The following is an 18,545-nucleotide window of genomic DNA, read 5'->3' on the forward strand; positions in this document are numbered from 1 at the left end:
AGAAGAGAAAGAAGAAGAAGAAGAAGAAGAAGAAGAAGAAGAAGTAGAGAGAGATAGAGTGAGAGGCAGAATGAGGAAGAGAGGGATTGATTGATTATATGCCTTTATTAGAGAGGAGTTAGGACTCTGTGCCTGCACTTTTTTAAAGATGATAAAGAAGACAATTTTGAATAAAATTTAGAATTTAGAAATAGGCCGACACATCTAGAAAATACCTGAGTCTATACCTAATTCATGCAGGTGAACGGGCTAGAGTCAAGAAAACTTCAATTAATCTTGCCATGTCTGATTTAATAGGTTTATACTATAGAATAACACTACAATTTGAAATAATAGAAAAATACAAACAGTTTCAATAAATATTGGCAGCTAAAATCGAACAACAGAAACAACAATATCATGTTACTTTGTTGACATCTTCATCTGATTCGGGGCGCATTACTATCCCCGTTTAGATAGCAATACGTCACAAAACCAAACAAGATCAGTCATAAAATAACCAATCAATTTCAACATGAAATTACTCAAGAAAGAAAAAAAACCCGTTGAACCCAAATTTCGTCGATAGTAACCCATATAACCCATTTCATAATAATTTTGAATCCCCACTTTTTATTGACATTCTCGAATGAACCTTTGTTTCACTACACTGCACTTTCGTTGGTTTGTACGTTGCTTTATCGTCGGGGTTACAGTACCTTGTTTTTGGCGGTGAGCTTTTACCGGTTGAATTTGGCTTGACGGCGACGTCCTCTTACGTCCCTAGACCTGTCGTCTGAACGGGTGTCTTGAAGCGGTTTTACATAAAGTTGCGGAACCAAAGGGGTGGTAGTACAAGAAGTTGGTTTGGGAACACACATGAACCGCTTAGCGGTTATTTGAAGAAACAATTATTCTTACATGAAGAAGAAACACAATTAAACCTTTCAGGACATGGCACTACTAGTAAATTTAAACATTAATAAAAATAAAACTACTAATGATATAAACTTGTAAACTGCCCAAAAAGGGCGAAACATAATGACTACATCTTTACTCTCGTAGTGCTCCTAGCAAAAAGTCCTCCGGAACGTAATCTGGTCTGTCGGCTGGGGAATCGCCCCACTACTGTATTTAGAAACAGGTCTCCTATTGGGCGAAGAGAATCAATTTGACCAATCGTCGAGTGCCTTCTAGAGCCTTTGGACCAAATAGTAACTGCTAAATCGGTAGTTTGTTATAATTTCAATGCTTGCTGTTTTCCAACTTATCGCATTTTATGTCGCGACAAGAAGGCTAAGTTTTAGAGATAATTCCATAATCTACATTCCTCGACGACTCGGAGCCACAATTTTTAAATATCTATCATGGGAAACTCGAAGTCATGGCCGTTCATAATAGAGAGAGAAAATAATTTATTTCGCTAACTCACTTACATAATGGCTCTAGTCTACTGCGTATTAAATTTACTATTATAACTTGGGAATTCACAAAATATAATATTGCAATTTGTAAATGATGGAGAAGAGTGATTCGAGAAATACATATTTATTTGCATTGGAGGTATTAGCGAACAAAAAGAAGAAGAAGAAGAAGAAGAAGAAGAGAAGAAGAAGAGAAGAAGAAGAAGAAGAAGAAGAAGAAGATGATGATGATGATGATGATGTGATGATGATGATGATGATGATGATGATGAGATGATGATGATGATGATGATGATGATGATGATGATGTGATGATGATGATGATGATGAGAAGAAGAAGAAGAGAAGAAGAAGAAGAGAAGAAGAAGAAGAAGAAGAGAAGAAGAAGAAGAAGAAGAAGAAGAAGAAGAAGAAGAAGAAGAAGAAGAAGAAGAAGAAGAAGAAGAAGAAGAAGAAGAAGAAGAAGAAGAAGAAGAAGAAGAAGAAGAAGAAGAAGAAGAAGAAGAAGAAGAAGAAGAAGAAGAAGAAGAAGAAGAAGAAGAAGAGAAGAAGAAGAAGAAGAAGAAGAAGTAGTAGAAGAAGGAGGAGAAGTAGTAGTAGAAGAAGAAGGAGGAGAAGTAGTAGTAGAAGAAGAAGAAGGAAAGGACGAAGAAGAAGAATCATTGAGTAAAACCACCAAAATAGCAGACAATTCATTGTAATGGGTCGATCACGATCTAGCTAGCTATCGGCTCCCATGCTAAGCCACAGCGAATTAAGGTGATTAAAGTGCTGTGTTAAGGTTCGGCTATTGGCCAATCATTGGACCTTGGCCATATCTGTAATATGAGAAGCAGTCCTATATTATATTCAACAGCTGTTTACACGAAATTTCAGTCAGTATGTATAATTATAAAACTCACATAATGCACAGAGAACCAGAATGATTCCTCCTACTTTGTGCATGATGTTAGATACATTACTTTGTGCATGTGCATAGTTAGATCCACGAATACTAGAATACATAATATCCTAGTAGTTCTGTAAACAGTAGACCTCACGCAGTTTTCTCATCCACAAGTATCTGATGTCACCTGTTCTAGTTGATTCAGTTGAATCACAATAATTCACAATTGAGTCATAATTTACTCTTGAAAACTGTTATTTGTTTTCTCCTAGTTCAAAAACTCACTTATGTTAATAAACTCAGTTCACGTTTGAATTTGTATCCCATATGATGATTTATCTAGTTTCGTGATAATCTTTCCATTTTGATAAAAATATTTCTCAACTATTATAATTTCTTCAGCATTATTCAGTTCATTTAATCATTTTTTTATTTTATTCTCAATCACCTATTAAATTTGTTTTTCAAATGTGAGAATATTGATACTGATGGTCACGCATCATAAAAAATATTGAAACCCTACCTTACAGAAAGGCCAGACACGGCCAGACTTCTGTGTAATGTAATGTAAAGGTGCGTACAGATTTACGCGCCGCGAACATGACAAATTCACTGTTAAATCAGCTGATGCCAAGCTTTATAAATGAATAAATGAATGAATAAATGAATAAATGAATTTATTTCCTCCTCAAATTACAAATTACAAAAGTAGAAATTAAATAGTATCTTGGAAATTATACTGATCACGTATCCAGTTGTGTGATCAGATAATCAAAGTATAATCAACAAGGTAAAAACATTATCAACTTAATAATAAATAATAAAAATAAGAATAAACTTGTATGAAAAAAAATAAAAATAAAAGCTGTGAGTCTAGTCTAGGTGATTAAGATTGCTAAAACAATACTGAAACTACTGCCTGTAGCGCATGAGATAAAAAAAAACAATAAATTGAAACAGCCCAGAAAACCAAAAACTGGAATAAATGAAATGCATTTAAATGTAATAATTAATATAATACCGAACATGCCTTAGTGGAATAGTGATTCAATTGATAATAATATTTTCATGAGAATGGTGCCGTTGAACAATGCTAGCTCAACCTGCACCATTATCTAACAACATTTCTAACCATCCATACGTCGTTCACTGTGAATAACCAGCTCTTGCTCTCTCACAAAAGATAATATAGGAATCACACCTTCTCAATCAATGGCAATTTATTGTAAATATAAGGTCCTAAGTACATAAACGAGTGCCTAAAAATTTCCCTGCTCACCTTTGGTGTCCTACACAGTAGCTGGTTAACGCTTCTCATATTGTAATAAAGATTTCCCGTACCACAGTTTCCGCTTTTCAAATAAAACAATTTTAAAACTTTAAAAACTTTTATATATATCTGTATCTTACCGTTTCTGTAAAAATAAATATATAGTCAGTTGATTAAAAGTGAATTGCTCATGTTCGCGGCGCGTATATCTGTACGCACCTTAATGCATTCACTTGTAAGCTGATTGATTATGAATAAATTCCATAGTCTGATTAATCCTATCTTCAAAGTAGATGATATTATAATGTAGTGGTATCAGAGTATGGAGGAATTACTTTTCTTTTCATACTATCCTTAAAATGCAAAATTTCAAAAAACCTTGTGTATACATCGACGCGCAGTTGAAAAAGGAATATTCCTGCCAAAGCTCATCATCGAATTCTACAACGCGTTTGGCCGTAATCGCGTTACATACAGACAGACAAAAGCAAACCGAGTTGAAACATAGACTTCACTACGTTCGGTCAATTACTTTGTGCATAGACTTTGGTCATTACTTTGTGCATTACTTTGGTCAATTACTTTGTGCATTACTTTGGTCAATTACTTTGTGTCTAGATCCACTGATACTAGAATACATAATATACTAGAATACATAATGTATTCTAGTATCCGTGGTTAGATCCACTATGTTGCCAGCATTCCTTATTTATTTATTTATTTATTTATTGAAAACAAGAATATGTGGAAGCAACAGATCAATGATCCATTTTGCTTCCATTACATTAATCGTTTGAAAAACAAAGAAAATTTGAAGTACAACTAAAAAAATTAATATTGGAAATAAGAAATTAAATGTAGAAACATTTATGATGATGATTATAAATACATATAAAACTTATAAACTACAATACTTATAAAGCTTCCCGTTCAACCAATGCTGACAGTTTAAAGTGATTCTCACTAGAGCTATATAGCCTACATAACAATGTAAACTTCTTACTAAAGTATAGGTTCTCACTTTCAATAATACGAAACTCGTGACCATACCATTCACACTTGTAGAACATTAAAATGCGTGAGCTTGGTAGGATGATGGCCGAATAAACTTGCTTGTATTAAAAGAGGTGTAGAAATTAGCACTGCTGAACTCAAGAACGTACATTAGAGTTTATTCATGTAAGTTACAATATATTCTGGCTTGTACAACAATCTATAATCTATCACTTATACTATAACTAGCCGTCAGGCTTGCTTCGCTCGCCATATCCGTCTAACAAGGGGGCTCCGCCCCCTGGACCCCCGACTGGATCGTCCAAAAATGAAATCAGCGGGCTCGCTTCGATTGCCTGCATTTTTCATTTGAGCATGCTTCATTCCATCAGAAAGTCAAAGTACTGAGAAAACGCATAAAAGCTAAGATAAACGTTGGAAAAACGCTGATTTTGGGCGTATCTTTGATGAAATATTGAAGTCAGCTCATCACAAAATTTTTAGTTCCTAGCTAAACCTCTGTACCAAATTTTAACATTTTCTGTCAATTACTTGATAAAAGAACTGAGAAAACGCAAAAAACCGCTAATTTTGGGCGTATCTCTGGCGTTATTTCAAATTCCTTCCAAAACAACATTATTACACCCTAGCTTAGCTTCTGTACTAAATTTTAACATTTTCTGTTGATTTGTTCTCGATAAATCTGAGAAAACGCTAAAAAACGCTTGAAAAATGCAGATTTTGGGCGTATCTTTGGAAATTTTTCCAAATCCGTTCTTAGTGCGCCTCTAAAGGGCCAACTGAACATACCTACCAAATTTGAACGTTTTTGGTCCGGTAGATTTTTAGTTCTGCGAGTGAGTGAGTGAGTGAGTGAGTGAGTGAGTGAGTGAGTGAGTCAATCAGTCTGTCAGTGAGTGAGTGCCATTTCGTTTTTATATATAGATAGAAGATAGATAAAGGAAAGAACTGGCTTATACAAGTACGGTATAGGTAAATTATGTCTGACGCAAACCATCATCACCTCTGATCTACTATAGTGAGATCCACGTTATAATGACAGTGGATTAAAATGGGAGGAAAGCGTTGCCGATTCTCTGCCTTGATTAATTATCTTTCTACATTGTCAAAAACAGATTTGGCATCGTTGCGGAGCAAGAAAAGGATAGTAGCCTACTACCTGCTTTGTCGAATGATAGACAAGGATAGCAACACCGAAGTTGATCAAATACTGTCACTATAACGTGGACCTCACTATAGACAGTAAATAATAGAGCAAACCCGCAGCCACAGTTGGAAAGCTTTATATTGTAAAATGATACAGTATCATGTTGTTTGTATCAGAATTTGATGTCATCGCTACCTAGCGTCCCAAAAAACAACTACATTAAGCTTTTCTCTAATCAAATTTCCGTCAAAGCGATTTTTATTATTGCTTGTAATTGAACACGTCAAGTTTTTTATCAGTTTATGCCATCAGAAATATTCTCTGATGTCCAATGAACTATTACAAGAAATTTTGATTCAAGGAGCGATGATTTTGTTATTCTTTAATAACTTTTAGGCTGCTGCCTCTCGCTAGAGTTTTGTGGCAACGTTTGTGGTGTCATCAAATAGTAATAGCTAATTATCTTTTTCATTTTTTCCAATTTTTTTCATTTTTTCATTTTTTTGGAGAATCACTTTGATTCAGGATCCTTCGGGCTCTTCAAGTGATTCATTTATCAATCATAATTTTAACACTCTAACCGAAACATGGTCAGAACTGACCTAAACCGAAACATCCGTTCTCACAGACCGGGTCTTGCACTTGCATACAGTGTGTTATTTTGATATATTTTCTATTAAATATGAATTTAAATATTTTTCATTGGTAAATTTCAATTATAGTGAAGTATAATGTATATTTCAGTTGCAAATTAAGTGATGGAAGAATAGAAAAACTTTTGAAACATTGATATGTAATAAATGTATAATGTTGGATGTAAGAAAACACACAATACAAAAATCCGTGTAAGATATACTATTAGTTACTACTCAGAACAATAATCATGGAGAAATATTTTATCAATATAGGCTTTATAGCAAAACTGAAAGGTGATCATTGAAAATAATAATGTTTTTTATTGTTATCAAGAAACTTGTTTGAGCAAACGTTTTCAGCCTCCAGTTATTTTATTAGCAATAAAAGTTCATAAATAACTATATAGTGGTCGGAATCATCTATTTCGTCAATCATCTATTTTGACACTTCATTGAGAAGCATCCTATTGATACAAGTTCCAAAGGCTGGGGCTTGTATGGTTGATAACTCATCCATTGTCATCAATTTTCATAAACCAACGTTTTCTAAATTACAAAAATTAGTTTATCAAATAAAACATGTCAATAAAATACCGAAATAATGAAGAGAAAACATTAGAAAAAAAATTGAATGCTCAAAATATCTTTTAGTCGAAACATCCCGTATTCTACACCGATAAAAAATAAACGTTATCCGAAAGATCCGGTAGCTGAGATCGGTACGTTTCCAATAGATAGATGTTTACTTGATAACCGTGAGTTGGGGACTGACGAGCATTGTTGGAGAATGTTGAGGAATAGTGGGGGAAAAGGTATTAAAGCGGCCACCAATTTTTACTTTCCTTGCCCTATTACCATAGGTAAGGAAAGTATTGCTTTCCGAAAAAAATTAAGGTACCCCAATTTCTAAATTTCAATACGTTTCAAGGTCCCCTGAGTCCAAAAAAGTGGTTTTTGGGTATTGGTCTGTATGTGTGTGTGTGTGTGTATGAGTATATGTGCGTCTGTGTACACGATATCTCATCTCCCAATTAACGGATTGACTTGAAATTTGGAACGAAAGGTACTTACAATATAAGGATCCGACACGAACAATTTCGATCAAATGCGATTCAAGATGGCGGCTATAATGGCGAAAAAGTTGTCAAAAACAAGGTTTTTCGCGATTTTCTCGAAAAGGCTCCAACGATTTTGATTGAAGTTATACCTAAAATAGTCATCAATAAGCTCTATCAACTGCCACAAGTCCCATATCTGTAAACAAATTTCAGGAGCTCCGCCCCATCTATGCAAAGTTTGATTTTAGATTCTCAATTATCAGGCTTCAGATAAATTTAAAACAAAAAAAAATCAATGGAAAAGATTGAGCATGAGAATCTCTACAATTAATGTTCAGTAACATTTTCACCTAAAATTAAAAATAAGCTCGAAATTCGAGAAAATGTGATTATCCAATTGCAAATCGTTGGCAACTGTTGATTCTATTAAATGACTATTTAATTACTCGCTTTACTCGATTTACTCGCTTCGCTCGCCATATCCGTCTAGCCAGGGGGCTCCGCCCCCTGGACCCCCGACTGGATCGTCCAAAAATGAGATCAGCGTGCTCGCTTCGCTCGCCTGCATGTAGACCTCAGCGGAACCTCTGTACCGAATTTGAACGTATTATGTCAATTTGATCACGAAAAACACCTGTTACTATATCGGCGTATCTTTGGCAAACAAAATTCTTCCACCTCAGTTAAACCTGTGAACTGAATTTTTTTAATATATTCCCATCAATTATTGAAAAAGGTGAGGAAACGCAGAAAAGCTGAGAAAACGCTAATTTTGGCTAATTGGATAAATTGGTATTTAGGAGGTACTGGATAAATGCATTTCAATCTTCAACTTGGTGCCAACCTTAATGCCAACCTGACAAAATTTTTAATTTAATTACCAGAACAACTGTATCGAAGAGGTACTCTCTAGATTATAGTTCTATATTAACATATGGTATGGACATTTCAATATTATAATTTTAAGATATTGGAATAAGAAGAATATACATGCTAAAAGAACTTTAAACCCTTGAAAACCACCCTTAGAGTTAAAATATCGCCAAAAGATTTTTTGGTGCGTCTCTAAAGGGCCAACTGAACATACCTACCAAATTTGAACGTTTTTGGTCCAGTAGATTTTTAGTTCTGCGAGTGAGTGAGTCAGTCAGTCAGTGAGTGAGTGCCATTTCGCTTTTATTTCTATTAAATGATTCACTATGAAGAGATAGCAGACCTCGTGTGTCTCCAGCGTTATTGCCCTGTCACCAGCTGGCTCAAATCTTTGAATAGTAGACTTGAGATGCGCGGGAACACTAGCGTCAGGTGATCAATTTTCATAACGGCAAGGAAAGTTGTGTGAGTGCGCCACACCAGATTTTTGATTCACAATTTTGCCACAATAGGAAATAGTTATTTGTGCAACTAGTGCGCAAAGTGACAGTTTGCTGCACCAAAAGAAACGTTTACGGCTCGGGTGGAATGGCTTCTTGAGTGCAGCAGAGGAACTTTGCACACGTATTTCACATTAAATTTTTCCTACAGTTTCCATTGAATATGAAAAGTGGTTAATTATGGGTAAAATGATGGCTGAAATCCATCAAATGTTTGTGTATGTGATGCTGTTATTAATAACAACCTTAATTCTTTTAAAAATTAATAATCCAATTGAAGTTGAAAATTCTCAGCCAAAGTTCTCATTTTTATTCATTCAAGTATCAGAAAAAATACAGATAGAACAAAAAATTCGCATTCAAAATATATGCCAACAGCTGATTGGGATGGCTGCAAGATGGCTAAACCGAAAAGCGCGCGACCTAGCGGGAAGAATCATACCTAAGTTTGTTTCATCCGGCTAAAAAGTACTGAAACAGGATTCAGAAATTTAGACTTTTGCTCAAATTACCGAGAAAAATGCTCAAAGTAAACTGAAAAATGTTTATAAAAATAACATAGACAACAGAGAATATTTATTGTGGTATTCTTATGTTTTTTATTATTTTTATTTATATGGACATCAAATGGTAATCATTTAACCTCAAAATTCGAATTTTATAATGTATATTTGCAACTTTTCTCATTGCTTGCAGTTGAAATAATAATTATCAATAGAAAAGAACTATTATTTATTATTAAATGATGAGAATTCATAAATGATGATTATTTAATTATGATTTAGATGAACATTATTCTTGTTTTGGATTTCTAGATTGGGATTTCATCATAAATGTAGGGTAGCCATTGAAATGATTCTTATCTAAATCTAACCACAGTCATTGTTACCAACTTGATTTTTGTTCTCGTGCACTAATCCTCCATATGACCCACCAACTATTTTGTGTTGCCATGTTGCAAATCTGGAGTACGCAAAATAATACTTTGCCAATAGAGCGGTAATCAGTGCAGGAATGGCCACTTTTCAAGGTAACTGTAAGAAAAATAATTTTGCCTCTAGTCTCACAGACCGGTGTTTCGGTTAAAGTGTTGCTCGAAAATGAGTATAAAATCACCACCATCATCATCATCATCATCATCATCATCATCATCATCATCATCATCATCACATCATCATCATCATCATCTTCTTCTTCTTCCCACCTTTCTTCTTCTTCTTCTTCTTCTTCTTCTTCTTCTTCTTCTTCTTCTTCTTCTTCTTCTCTTCTTCCTATTGAATGAAAAAGACTAAGAAATTGTCAAAAAACCACTGATTTATTGATAATTAGAAAGACCGGATTCGGTTATTACACCATTGTCAATCTCTGATAAACTAAAACTAAATACAAGAGCAGCAGAATTTATACTAGTACTGCTATTGGTCGAGGGCATGAACGCCTGCCATTGGCCTAGTTAGACAGTCTCCTCCCACTCAACGGTGTGACAAAATGGCGGCTTAAGCAACAGAATCGCCATGATAATAAAAAGATTTCTTCTTCCTCTTCCTCTTCTTCTTATTCTTCATGCATGTGGTTGAAAAATGCAGCTGCCTATGGTAGTTCTCATCATTAAGGATGTTCGCTACACTTTTTTCTATTTAGATTGGATAATCTTTTTCAATATAAAAGATCATTATAAGAGTGAGAAAAAGTGGCAACTGAAATTTTTAAGTGGTCTAATAAGCGAGTTATGGGTAGTTGAAGTTTCCTTTCCAGATCATAAACGGTTTCGAATTTTCCATTGGAGTTTTTTCAATACATTCAGTATAATATACTGAAATTATCATTGGCTTTATTCTAATATGCGTTTTTTCGCTATTAATGCCAAGTTATCGAATTTACAAAAAATGTTACTTTTACATTTATGAACGATATGGGGAATAAAATGTTTTAGTTTGGAAAGATACATTCTTTGAATTCTTAAGAGAAAGTTCTGTTAATATAGTCGAAACCGTTTATGATCTGGAAAGAAAATGGAATTAACAACCCATAATTCGCTTGTTAGACCACTTAAAAATTTCAGTTGCCACTTTTTCTCACTCTTATAATGATCTTAACAATTATATTGAAAAATATTATTCAATTTAAATAAAAAAAAGTGTTCCGAACAGCCTTAAACAATGCTCCAGCAGCTTTTTCTAGAGAGTACCCCCAAAATTTCCCTGTTTTCAGCTAGCGTAGTTTCTACCGTAGACAGGGGGGACACAACCCCCCATAATTCATTTATTTTCTCAATAATTCATTTGAAAAAATGATTCCCACCCAAATTTTAAGTACACACTGAAGTAAAAATCATGAAAACTCGAAAAAAATTTGAATCAACTTCAAACTAAGGCGGGATGCACACCGGAGAAACGCGTTTCGTGAAAAAAGTTTCAGGAAACGTGAAACGAAAGTTGCTCGCAATCGACTGATAAGATTAAGCAGGGAACGTTTCTTTTGTATGCATGCGCGAGTGAAACGGATTGCATGAAACAAGTTTCATGAGAAGAGCTTCACGAAATGCGTTTCTCCGGTGTGCACCCCGCCTTAGTCTACTATGATGTTTGAGTTAGTTTAAAAATAGTTTTCGAGCTAACATTACAGCATATTCCAGCATTCTATCTAATAATGAGCGTGCTCTCATTACCTATTCAGGGCTACCACATTATTATTTATTGAAACTATTGAAGGACTAGGAAAATTCTATTCCATTCCATATTATTTGTTAATTAATCAAAAAACTTATGAAATTTTCAAGGTAAAATTGAAACAATTAGTGACCTACTGAACACAAAAAGCTTTGAAATTTGATTGAAACTTTGAATTAAATTTTAGTGTTCAAGTGAAAATTGCTTGAAATCACACCAAATTTAACGTATATTTTCAAAATTTTTCTTACCTTCTAAACCCCCGGTGTCCTTCCCAAAGTTTAGGTGCTCTCTACACCAATATGTTATATCCCCCTCAAAATTTTCCCTGGATATGCAACTTATATTGAACAATCGATTCATAAAATAAGTACATCATTAAAATCATATGGAGAGAAAAAATAAGGTAACCTTAATTGTGCTATCCTCTCCAAAATTTAGATAAGGTTAGTCCTATACATAGTCCGAAATAGGCTAGTAGAAATTAAAATAAAATACCGTAGTAAAGTAGTTTAATAAATAAAATAAGTCTTGTAGTTGTTCACTTCACAAAATTTTCAGTCCCCAATTATTTTCAAAATAATAGCACACACCACTGCCAGTATTCCTCATGCTCACCAATCAACTAATGTTTCAGTTTTGGTGAATCTCACTTTACAGAGAATGGAAGCTAAAAACCCTAGTTTTCTAAATGATTTTGTTTGAACAACCTCTCTCTGTTTGGCAGCGCAGAAAATGATGTCAAAGATGAGGCGTTGGAAAAAATCAAAAAGACATTGGCCCTGAGCCATGGCGACGAGAATCTCGAATCTCATAAGAACGCAAGAATAATAGAGGAGTCCATCACCGCACTTTGTTTGACATAGCGATTCATATTTGTGACGAATAAAGGATTCAGGATGATAAAAGAAGGATGAAGGAAGGTGGCAGGCAAACAAACTGTATAATAATAGCCTATAGTGACAGCAATCACAAAAGTGCGCGCATCTTTCTTCTTTGGCGAGAAAATTATCGATGATCGGACAAAATGTAATTGAGTGTCGGAATTTGTCACGGATCAGGTAGGCTACACAACGACCAGTAATGATAGGCATTCACCCAACCTAACCTGACCAATAATAATCATCCACCCAACCTGACTTCAGAGCACTCAACTTGATAGCTTGTAGTTTTTCGGTATCATCTACTTTACTGAAGCTTACCTTGTACCATAGACTAAGTAAACAATAGGTTAGATCTTTGCTTGTACTTTTTCACTACACTGGCAGATTTTTTTGAATCGTCCATCCTAACCGTCAAATAATCATATCAACCTAACCAGGCAGACTCAACTACATTTCCAATTCTGCGAGTTTAATATTCTTTTTAAAAAGTTACAATTTTTTACTAGAAGCAATAAGTAAGTTAGAAAGAAATGGTTCCTGAACAATACGCGGTTTTCACAAAAAGAAACTTCAATTTTTCTCCTGGATGTAATATTGTTATGAGCAGTTAGAGCTTGTAGAAAATTATATAGAATTGTTGTTGAGAGAAGAAATAATCCATCAGTTTTCTTGTAATAAGAGTATGCAGTGACAAAATATAATGATTCTCTGATGACAAAGTGAATCTGTTTGGAGTAGTTTTTCAACCTTTTCAAGGAAATAATATTGTAGAGAATATGGCTCTAGATGATTATTGTAAACAAAATCAGGATACAAAATATATTTGAAAAATGTAATGGTTTAACTGTTTTTTAAATTTTCTTCAGTATATAATTCTAACAAATAAGTATTCTAATAATTTAGCAAGTAATATTCTTTTGTTTTGATATCTTGTTAAATCAAGTACGGTAACTTAGGCCTATATGCGGTTTTGAATAATGTTCATTTTCGATTTTACAATGTAAAAAATTATGAGATACTGTAGCCTAATATTAATTTCCTGTTCATGATTAAACAATTGTTTAAAATTGATGTAGCCTTTTGTGCAACGATATCAAAATAAAGAAATGTTTGATTTGATTATTTTACCTGCCACATTCCAATGAAATTTCGGATCCTATTCACAAAATTGCATGGGAAACTGAACTGTAACTCTAGGCTAGAATCCAATCAGATTCTCATCAACTCCACATGCCCGAAATTTTCAAGACATATATAAAACCAACAATTGGCTACAAAATTCAAAGTAAATTCCCTTATATTTTCCATCATCTACTTGTGTAGCTAGCTTCAATTAGCTGACTATTGAGAATACAGAATTCAGTTATTACCGCGGTATCATTTGCATTCAATTATTTCAAAAAGCAAACGGTATAACTTTAATTCGCCTGTAGTTTTTCTTGTAAAAGAATTTGCCTGCGCACTGTAAAAATGAAGCCTTGAGAACCAAAATGATTGTGAACCGTTATAAAAATTACCTTTGATATCATTAGATCAAAGACCTTTATAAGTTATCTAGAACCTTCAGTCTATTAGCTACCTACCCTATTTCTCATCCGATAGAATTCCACACGTTTTATAGATCTAAGACATGTTAGAGATTAGATAACAAAAGGAGCCGGTACCTACTGTATAGAATTTATTGAACTCAAATCAGCCCTATTACGAATGTCATTTATTGACACATTCAAATGAAGAATTTTCTTCTCCCTCCCTCAATTTTTTATCATAATCTCTATCCTATCCCCCCTCTCCCCTCCACATCTAAAAGCGACCACCAAAACTGTGGGATTTTGGAAAATCTCCACTAATAAAATTACGCTACAGTTAGAATAACGACCCCACACAAATTTAACTCTAGGAGGTTTAGACTTGAGAGAATCAACTTAGTCCTCTAATTTATCTCCTCTCTGTGTAAGTGTAAGTACCCAACTGCTAAGAAAGAAGAAGAACAATAAGAAGAAGAAGAAGAAGAAGAAGAAGAAGAAGAGAAGAAGAAGAAGAAGAAGAAGAAGAAGAAGAAGAGGGAGAGGAAATGAGGATGAGGGTACGAAGAAGATGAAGAAGAAGAAACAGAGGAGAAAAAAGAATTAGATGCTACAAAGCGGTCTTTCTTCTGAATAGTAGAAAAAACTGGAAATTTTTACGACTGGGAAGTACAACAGAGCTTTTTATCTAGGAGGTGAAAAAGGCCATAGGACTAGGTCTAGGCTTTTACTAATAGAAAGGTCATAGACCTCGCTTTATTAGGCTGCTCTCTGTACTTTTATTTAAATACTAGAATGATTATAGTTGGAGACCGGTCTTTGAGATTTATTTCAAAGCATGTTCTGTAGGTTAATGCTCTAATAAATACCAAAGCTTGAGAAGGAACATGCTTTTGAAAAGTACAGTACAAATATACGTACTATTATACAAAATCCCACTATAATATGATACAATAATGTAAAAACACAGTAGCCTACATCGATGTATAATGCACGCTATCGTGAATAATATTGAATACAATATAATATAGGCCTTGGTATATAACAAATATAAATAATACCATCTAGATAATTAATTGAAACAATATTTCAAAATTTTGAAAGCTGGATAATTATGAAACATAAAACCTCTATCCTCAAACTGAGTTTATGGTGAGTTTGAATTCTATCAATATAATACCGGAGCCAATTCTTAGTAGCATAATATATGCTACTACTCTCTTACTTACTTACTTACTTATCCTGGCGCTACAGCCTGATGTGGGCTTTGGCCTCCTCCACAATCTGCCTCCAAGCGTCTCTGTCTGCTGCCTTTCGCCTCCAACCTCTCACTCCCATCGCTCTCAAGTCTCTCTCCACATCCTGCATCCATCGAACCCTCGGCCTCCCTCTTTTTCTTACAGCTTCCAGTTTCTTATACAGCATTCCTTTTTGCATTCGTTCATCGGCCATTCTTTCAACATGTCCAAGCCACCCTATTCTTCTTGCCTTGACGAACCGGAGAATATTTCTATCTTGCAGGATGGCTTCTATTTCGGCATTCTTTCTTATTCTCCATGCACCACTTTCATGTACTGGACCGTAGATCCTCCTCACCAGCTTTCTCTCAAACACCAGTAACGCTTTGCAGTCTTCTTGCAGGATCGTCCATGCTTCACATCCATATGTGACAACTATGCTACTACTCTATATAAATTAATTCTTATTGGTAGGCTTACTTTACAATATAATATTTTGTCTAATATACAAATCAATACCAATATACAGTATAATAGAGTTATAAAAGTTGTTTTTTTTTCAGTATGCACGCTCCACGAGAGCACTTTCAGAATGAGAGAGCTTTATATATATATTAGGTATTCCGATAATTTTATTCATTTTTTCTCTGTCATGTAACCTATGTCAGAGGTATTTATTAAACATGAAAAAGCATTTACAATATGAAACATCCGTTACATACTTAGATTATTTTCCTAAAACTATTATAATATATTAATATTTTCAATAAATAGGTACTGAAATTCATCCATCAGCTATTTTTTATTCAAGAATAAAATTTCCCTGATGTGAATGTTCTATGCTTACAAGCAATAATGTTTCACTCCAAGTGTTTAGAGTATTAAATAAGATAAAGCTGGGTTTACACCAAAGATATTAACAAAATGTTAATAACTTAATCCTTATAGATTCTATTAGAATGAACGGAACTTGACAAACACATATGTTCATCATAAGTATGATAAGTTATGTTCAATCTAATAGAATCTTTTAAGGATTATTAACATCCTGTTAATAGCTTTGGTGTAAACCCAGCTTAACACTTATGAAAATACTTAATAAAGAGCACTTGCTTTATATGAAAGTGGTATAGTAATAATAATATAATATATTTAAATACGATTAAATAGAATGAGAATAAATTTCATTTAAGTTTGATTACATATTATGCTACATTAAAACTGACAACCAATCAACTTGGGCTATAAAGATATCGCCAATCAACTACTAAATTGCAAAGCATGAAATTTGAACGAAAGTTGTCATACAAGACAAACACACAACGACGTTGAGAGTTGCAATCATTTGAATGTTGAATGTTCTTTAAATACAAGTTGCCATGTCATTCTGCCACACACACAGTTTACTGTTACTTTCTGATGGATTTTACGATATGAAATCGAATATACAGTCGAGGAGAGAGTCATAATTATCTTTCGTTTTGATGGCCCAAGTATGGAATGAAAGTAAAATCAGATCTTTATCAACTGAACAAACTTCATTTTATTTGTTTTAGTGTTATCGTTGTTGTAAAACAAGTCTCAGATGATACATTCATGATCTTTTTGTTTTCAAATTTGATTAATATGCGTTTTATTTATTTTATGAACTTCGACTGACATAATTGACAAGATTTCACTCTCCACAATTTTTTTATTAATTTTACGATGAGTTTGAGCTGATTTATTGTTGATAGCTTATACTTGGGTTCATAATTATGCACCATCTATGTTTAACACTAAACTAGGATTATATTTAGATATGGTAGCATTTATAATAATGTGACCATTCTAGGTTCGAACGAACAGCTGATCAATCTCCGTTTAAATGTAGATGGTTTCACTCAATATGCCTAGAATACATCTAGGTGGTCACTTGTTTTAACATGAATGTTATTATTATCATTACTTGAATGTTTCACGGATATTGAATCATCATTGATCATTTAACTTGAGTTATATAATATGTAGGGACATGTAAACACAAATGGAAGACAAATTAAATAAGTTGCGAAGACTTATGTAAATAAGTTTAGAAGAAACCTATTATAATATGTATTATACAAAGCATACTTGTAATTGATAACAAGAATGTGGATACCGTAATGAATATTATTAGTACAGGATAGAATCTAAGTGACGCTGGTAGTCTCTCATACTGTGCCGTTCTCACACTCTCACCCAGCCAAAACAGTGATAATAGACAGTATGATAGCCACCTCTAATATTAGAGGTGGCTATGACAGTAGTCGACAGTAATCGGCTTGAGTTGACAGAACATCGAGTTAACATTATCGACCTTGAATTAACATAAAAGATTTATTTTTTTTTGGGTGATAATTTTTTTAAATTTCAATCTAATAGAATCTATAAGGACGGAAAAATAAACATTTTGTTTATACCAAACTTTGGTGTCATAGACATAAGATATTGTGGTTTGTTGCTAGTAATTCCTCAACCCATAACGTCCTGATATTTTATGTGTAGAAATGTAGTTAGAGAATCGGTACAAGAAGAAAGTGGCTAAATTAATATGAATCCAAAGGGCAACCAACCACAGTACATATTCAAAGTCTAACAAATCTATTTCTTGTGTGGAGAATCCTTTTCAAATATGTTATTCAGAGTAGTCTGCCAGTTCAAAAACCTGAGGAGAGTGAGAGAGAGAGAGAGCCAGAGTACTGCACTTTACAAAGTTGCATCCTTGTTTGCATTTATTCAGCTGAGAAAATATCGCAACATAAAAGTGCACCGCGCTGACTGAATTTTAAATTATTTCTTGCAGTTATTGCCTCAATTTACATATGCGTTTGTCATGTTTTCTCAGAAACACGTCATAAATTGTGGTCATAATAATTCTTTTCAGTTTCTATCCTCTTTTCGTTTCCTTTATGTCCTTTTTCTTGTTTACAAATGTTATCATTTGCTTTGTATCTTCCTTTTCTCCGCTTCTGTCCATTTTCTACTCCTTTCCAATTCCAGGTTTACTACGCCTTTTTAGGGCCTAACTCCACAGACAATGAAATTCATTCTCTCTCTTCTTTCAAGATATTCTATTTTTCTCATTTTCAAAAAAAATTCATTCTTCATTTAAAATGAATAAAACCTGAAGAAATGTCATTCTCCACAGAGAATGAAATTCCTTCTTCTTTGTGCTAACTCTTTCTCTTGAGCCTCGTTTTCCTTTCCTTACTATTCTTGCCCGTCCTTCTTCTCCTCTCTTCCTCCTCTTCATTTTTTTTCTAAATTCAAATAACTCTAATTTTTTTAACAGTGAAACTTCTAACATTTATCTCACTACTTCTCCTCATCCTCTTAATTGTAGGGGAATGCCTCTCTTCCTGTACCTCCTTTTTCTCCTGCATAAACTATCAATTAATTTGTTTTACCTCTTTCAAATATG

This window comes from Nilaparvata lugens, chromosome 10 (assembly GCF_014356525.2).
Source record: "Nilaparvata lugens isolate BPH chromosome 10, ASM1435652v1, whole genome shotgun sequence".
Classification (NCBI taxonomy): domain Eukaryota; kingdom Metazoa; phylum Arthropoda; class Insecta; order Hemiptera; family Delphacidae; genus Nilaparvata; species Nilaparvata lugens.